Here is a 7184-nt window from a genome sequence, read left to right on the forward strand (position 1 = left end):
GCAACAGTGGGAAAATGCATCAGAAATGCATGTTCTTTTGAATACAATGAATAGAAACAGCATGCCACATATCTCACAACCTGCGGTGCTTTCCTTAAGGCCTGGCTCTTGACACCCAGAGGCATCTACATATGGAACATTAGCTTTCAACAATGAAAATAATTTTCTACTCCTCATTCTTGCAGAAGGATTATCTTGAAAATGTGAAAAAAAAAAAAACCACAACCCAAAGGTTCAGGTGTGAATCATTGCAAACATATTAGTAAAAATCGGAGGGTTTCTAAGGCAATATGATATTGAGGTCCCAATGAAGATTTGTTTTCAACGATTTATTCTAAGTATAGTACTACTGATTTTAATAAACAATACTATTAGAAGAGATACTTAGTTGAGTTGATAGCAATAAAATTGCCCAGTCCAGTCACCTTCTTAATGATAGCCGTTTGCTCTAACACAAGCAGTAGAACGAAACCTGCTTCCTGAAGCCCTTTCTTCATTATAGACACCTCAATCAATTCTGCTGGGAAGAAGCCTCTTTATTTACAGCAATTCAATGAAAACAGGATTCTAATCATCAAGTCTATTATTCACTGGATGTTCCTGTAAATCACCTTTCTATAGTGAGTGCATGTTTCAATGGTCATAATGTTACAAATCTGTTACTGGGATTCCAGACACAAAACTGCTGATAATGAGGATATTTTCCCAAAATTACATGAAATGACTTCTTCTCTCTTATGCACATCCACCAGAAACAGACTGAACTCAACAGAGAAATGAAGGCCCAAATTCAATTTTACATGATTCTTTTAAAAAAGTCAATTTAAAAAACAAGTTTATTTTTTCATTTTATTCTTGTTAAAAATACAGTTATCATCTACTGTCTGCATCCCTTTCCTGAAGAGAAGTGATGATGGAAGGTAATAAAGTGAACTGATTCCAGGCAGAGATTCACACATCCAGAAGCATTTTGTGTCTCTAAGTAGTCTGTGTCTGATGCTGGCATTGGGATTTGGCTTCAGTTCTTTCAGCTCAGCTCTGAAACAACTGAAAGATCACTAGAGGACAAAACCCTGCAAGCATCACCTTATGGAGATCTCCTCCCTGTCAGCTCCATCCAGCAGGTTTTACCATAGAACAGCCTGAGGCAGAATTGTGCAATAACTGCCAAATGCATTGATGCTCAGTAGAGTTTTGTAATCAGTCACACATGTAAAAGAATTGTTTGGATATAATAAATATGTCCCATATGTCAAGAGCCGCATTTAATACAACCAACAACATACATGGGAATAAAAGAGCACACTGTTGTAGCCAGCTTCAGGGACTGTAGAGGCCTGAGTAGTACTTACTGGCAAGTGGCTTCCAGTCCCTGTCATGATAAATCTGTGAACACGCACATAGTTCATCATTAGAAGATATCTCAGCACGATCTCTCCAGAAAGGAAGCCAGTTACAAACTCCCCAAGTGGCAGGGGGTAGCATGCTGCCAATATAGACTGCTTCTATCCTGACTGCTGTTCTGATGAAAACGCAGATCATTTTTCTTGACATGACACAAATAAGATCAGGGCAAAAGATTATGTCACAGGTGAATTAGTGTGTCTGCGTAACGCACTCATGGCCCATCAGACACAGGCTGGAACAATTAAGTTTGTATCATGTGCCTCAGTTCTGCATTTCTATCTGAGCCTCTGATTGAGCTAACAGACTTTCAAAAACAAATTATAGCCAAACAAGACCCTACTGATTATACGTGTGCAGATGCTGAAAAGCAATTATTATTCCAGCTGAAGTTTCTACTGCAGAATCCAAATGTTTCGTCTTCATTTGACTTCTCCTAACACTAAGTAGATCCTAATTACTCTAAGTCACAAAAAAGTTACACCACCAACCGTTGAAAGATATTATCATCCAAGGTCATGGTGTCTTCCTTAAAAGGGCCTTCAAAAACACAACTAGGTGTATAAAAAGATTAGCCAGCAATCTGCAGTTCTGTGGTTCCCATTGGAAGCATTAGCTCTGTCTGGTACTATGGTCAAGATGACCCTAAAATAAAACAGAACTTCCGAAATCCTGTTCTTGATGAGCATGACAGCCTCAGAAATTCTGCCTGAAAAGTTGCTCCCCTCCTGTTTAAGAGACCAAGAGAAACAAACCATCCAACACAATCCCTTGTACACAAAGTCCTTTTTTTACATCAGCCAGCAGTGACATGAAGAATGCAGCTCTAGGACATGTATTCCAAGGGGGATTTAACATAGCTGTTTTCTTCTCCCGTCTACTCCCAGAGAATAAACTTTGACGGATTTATTGAAGCAGTTTTACATATATTGCAACAGTTAGTGATTCGCTAGTGATCTAGTTAGAACATTCACTAGTGATGTTCTGAACATTCCAGTTGTGCTTACAGGCAGCCCAGGGGATTGCGAGAGAAACTGAAAACGTTTGTACACCGCTTGCGACCCCTACTTCAGAAAGTTGAAGGCAAAAGGAAGGAGCGGGCATCCCGCAGCCATCCCTCGCACTATCCAGGCAACCTGGGCGAGTCCCTGGGCGCCGGCGCTGCGCTGCCCAGGGCCGGGAGACACCCGGCCTGTCACCCGCCTGGGGGACCCCCACGCAGCCGGCGGAGCCGTGCGGACCGCTGCCTCCGCACCGCGGCGGGCGGGGGGGGAGGGGGGGGGCGCCGTCTGCGGGCGTGCCAGCGGACGGGGCGGGGGTGTAGGAAAGCGGCGGGGGAAAGTGGGCGGGAGACGGGTCAGAGGGGTCTGTCCCGGGAGATGGGTGGGGAGACAGCGGGCGAGCTGGGCTGTGCCGCAACGCCCCTCGCTATAAACCGGGGGCCGCGCAGCGGAGCGGGAGGAGCGGCGCGGCCGGGGAGGGAGAGCGCGGAGCGCAGCCGAGCGGAGCGTGGTGCGGGGCCAGCGCCGTCGGGGCTGAGCCGCCCGCCCAGCCGGGCTGCGGCCGCTCCGAGCCCGGCCCCGCCGAGCCAGGTAAGGCGCGTCCCCGGGGCCGCCGCGGGCGCGGGGCCACCGCCGGCTCTGCCGCCGGCTCTGCCGCCGGGGCCCCGTCGCGCCGCGAGCGCGCTGCCAGGCCCCGGGGGCAGGAGGGTGTCTGCGGGGCCGGGTGGCGCCTCCTGCTCCGTTCGCACTTGGTTTAGGTGCGCGGGCAGAGGAAGCCGCGGTGCCGGGCGCAGGGCAGGCACACAAGCCCAGTGCCCCGGCTCGCCCCTCGAGGCCCCCTCGCTGAGCCCAGACGGCCGAGTTACACCGGCGACAGCGACAGCCCCGCAGGCTGGGGCCGTGCCGGACGGCCGGGCTCTGGGGGCCTGGCAAGATCGAGCAAAGGCGCTCGGGGGCAGGGCACGGCGCTCGGGGCACCAACACCTTCCCACCACCAAGGCTCCCGGCAGCTTAGGAGAGGCAGCCTTCCTATCTCTGGTCAAGATCAGATGAGCGCTTGAAGTTTTCATTACTGTGCTAAGCAAATGGTATAAATTAATCAAAAATCACTAAAGGTGATGCTGATGACTTTTGAGACTTGTGCAGATGCTTCTGTTTGTCAGTTTTAACAGGCAGTACAACTTCCACCGGTTAGCAGCCAGTAATGGTTTCATCAAAATTGTGTAGCATACACCTTCCATGACCACACTTAGACCTTTTCTGCAGAAAAAACTGGAGGGATTGGAACCAGAGATTAAATTTTAGTTAAAATGCCCTTCTGTGGTTTTTTTCCCTTCCTGACATCAGCCAGCTTCTAAACTTAGCTTGGACTTAAAACCGAAACCAGACTAGAAGTTCTTCAGCATGGTCAGGTGAAACCCTGTAATGTATTTACTGTGCTCCCATTCTCCATGCATTAACACTTAAAATATTATCAGTTATTTACAGGCACACAAGCCCTGTATTCTTCCAAGCAAGTCAACTGGCATATCAGTAACTAAATAAGTCAATCAGATCACACTGTGTACAAGCAGTATATCTGCAGGAACCAGTTACCAGTTACGCCCATTTCCCTATTTCTGCAAACCTACTATAATTAATTAGATGTATGGCAATAAGCGACAGCAGGATTCTGTCCAGAGCGTGCTACAGTTGACTCTAAATTTCCATCTCTTCCATTAAGTAGCAGTATTTGTTTCATTTGTGTTGTGGATGCATGGCATGGGACAGGCTAGTAAATGGGCTCAGCAAAACCACAAGCCCCCAAAAAGGATGAGGGTTAAAGAGGGATTTTTGTTAAGAGGGGATGTCTTCTCTGCCAACGTGATTAGATTTTTGCCTGAATAGGAGGACTGAGTATGGCCTGAAGCAGGTAATTACCATGGTGATCTAGAAAGGCTCTTCTAGCTCTGTTTTAGTGTCAGACCAATGTTTCGCACTTTGGAATACACAATCCATTTTACTTGTTGCCACAATAATCTTTTAAATTACAGCATCTTTCAAAAATACAATGAAGTGCCCACAAATTAAGCTTTCACTGATGTATTAAGAATTTTAACTATATACCTTTCCAGAAAGAACGTGGTTTCTGTGTGCTTTTCCTCTCTACAACTTGAACTACACAGCAGAGAAAACTCAGTTACAACTATGGAGTGCTTCCTAGTTTATGCTGGTAAACTGAGAAAGCAAAGTGGCCCTGTACAATTAAGAGAGGTCATGTTTATCATTAAATTTTAATATAGTTGGTTTCATTCTCCCCTTACTTTGTGTCAAGGTAGTAGAGAGAAACAGTTAATTCTCACGCTGGAGCAGAGCAGAAGCGTGCCCATTTTTGATGGTGTGAGGTGTCTTGCCTTCTTGCTTGGAAACACTACCTTGTTTGGGTTGGACAGCACATGAAACTGCAACGAGAAGATACTGGTTTAAAAGGCAGTAAATACCAGCCTGAAATGCCAGTATCCACAGCACTGCAGAAGTGAGGAGTGCTGCCTTTCAGTTTAAAATGTCACAACTCCACAACCTGCTTTTTACAGTCATCCTACAATAAGAAGATGCATGATTTTTATTTGTGTTACCCACTGAATGAATATTATCTGTAACTTTATTAAATATATGAAAATTTATCGCATTTTTTTGCCATTTATAATACTGTAAAAACAGAGGCAGATACAGAATGTAAACATGGTGATTATTTATACTTTCTAGCATAATTCTGTTGAAATGCATGGACTATCTTTGCAGATGTGGAGATATATGTCAGAGTTAATTCTGCATGTTTTTAAAAAAATATTTCAGATAATAGGCACTCACTGAATTTTCTTACACTCCTAAGTTTTCTGCAAGGTAACTTTATCCTCAGTGTTTGTTAAAGGAATACATTTAGGTAGTCCTTTTCTTTGGCACTGCCTATGGTTCCTTACCACAGGTCCAGTATTTAATATGTAATGTAAAGTTATGTAAGCTACAAACTCTCAATATACTGTTCTAGTTAAACTCTTTTTTTATACAGAAGTATAATATTAGTTGAAATGTTTAAGCAGTCATAAATTACTCTCCTTTGCTCACTACCTCTCCTTTTTCTCTGGGCTTTCTTGAGGTCCAAAAACTATTAGTCATGAGGAGTATACATAATGTCTCCCATGGCTATTACTGCCCAAATTTTAGGGCATCTAATCACATTGGGAGAAGCATCCAATTGTTTCTGAGTGGTTGGCATGTATCTGTGTTCTCTTCACTCCAAGTCTCCTTTTCTGCCTTGGTGAGTTCATGAAAGATCATGTTCTGTCTTGACTTGGATAGAGAACATGGATGTTTATGCATTATTTTATTCAAATACTATGGCTGACTCAAGTTAGGTGGTTGATCTGCTTTTTTTAGCTGAATGTAATGGTTATCTTCCGGGAGGCACATCAGTAAGAGGAGAAAGACTGAAATTTTATTTGGGTATGTTATACCTAAAACTGAATTGAGGAAAGTGGTTATCAAGATTCATTAGCATATGAATAGAACTGCTTGCACAGTGTATTAGATACACCAAAGAAAGTTGCTGAATAGCTAAATCAGGGGAGGGGGGACAGATGGCAATGAAAAATAGATGCCTCACCTGTTTCTGACAGTAACAGTAGCAACTCAGGAACTATCATCTTTCTCCAGAAAGGGAAGTATAATATCGGAATCCTTTCAGAGTTGCAAGCATAGTAAGATTTACAGATTACAGCTGGGAGAACTGGGTCAGGGTATAGCCTGGCCACTACAGGCCCACAGCAGTCTGTTTGGGGTAGGCTCAATTCATGTTTAGCAAAATCTCTAGCCTTTGGATAATTTGTTTTTCAAGCCTTATTTAGTTTACTGCTGGTGTTTGTGCCTCATGCTTTCAGTTGTGCAATAATTCCAGCAGAAGCACAGTGACACAAATGTTGTGTTCTACCTACAATGTGTTCCTCAAATACTAATTAATAATTTTGCAGTATTCTTGGATAGCAGTTCTGATTTTTGGACAGTTTTTCCTAAGAGAGACTATGGTATTTTTAATAAATCAGCCTCTGTGTTGTTAGGATCAAGTCTGAAAACCTGGGTAAGGGAAAATTGCAGAGCATCACAAATAAATTTTTAGAATTCTTGTGGGATTCGGTAAACAAAATGGAAAACATGGATCACTTATGAAAAGAAAGTGGAAGTAAGACTTACTTTGTTCTGTTCACTAATGTGGTATTAATTTCCACCATACTAACAGGAATAAACAGGTTGCTTTGCCGATAATTAAACCTCAGCTACTTATCTGGAATTAAAATTTTATGTAAAGTTAAAATTTTGGCATGTATACATGAGGCGAGTTCAAATACATTGGAGAGTTTGAGTGGGTGGCAATGTCATTTACTCTTTGATCTTAAAGGTGTATAGAGCTCATGCGTGAGGCCCAGATGCTGCAGCCTGAAGATCAGAAAGGCTCCAGCAGAGCTGTTTTCTTATATACAGCCACAATTGCACAGAAAGTTACTTATCACAGTATCATTTTCAGTCTTCTCCTTCTGGTCTGAAAAGCAAGCTAGTGTGCTTTTGCTAACCACAATATTTCTTTTAGTTCCCTTTCCATCAACAATTTGTCTCCTAAGATCACTTTCACCAATAGACAGTCATTGTGCTCAGACCACTTGTACCATGTTCTGTACCATCTTCTAAAAAATAATTTGACAGATGTACCCTAGAAGAATCTATGTCATTTATGAACATTTTAGGGAA

This window comes from Falco cherrug, chromosome 11 (assembly GCF_023634085.1).
Source record: "Falco cherrug isolate bFalChe1 chromosome 11, bFalChe1.pri, whole genome shotgun sequence".
Lineage (NCBI taxonomy): Eukaryota > Metazoa > Chordata > Aves > Falconiformes > Falconidae > Falco > Falco cherrug.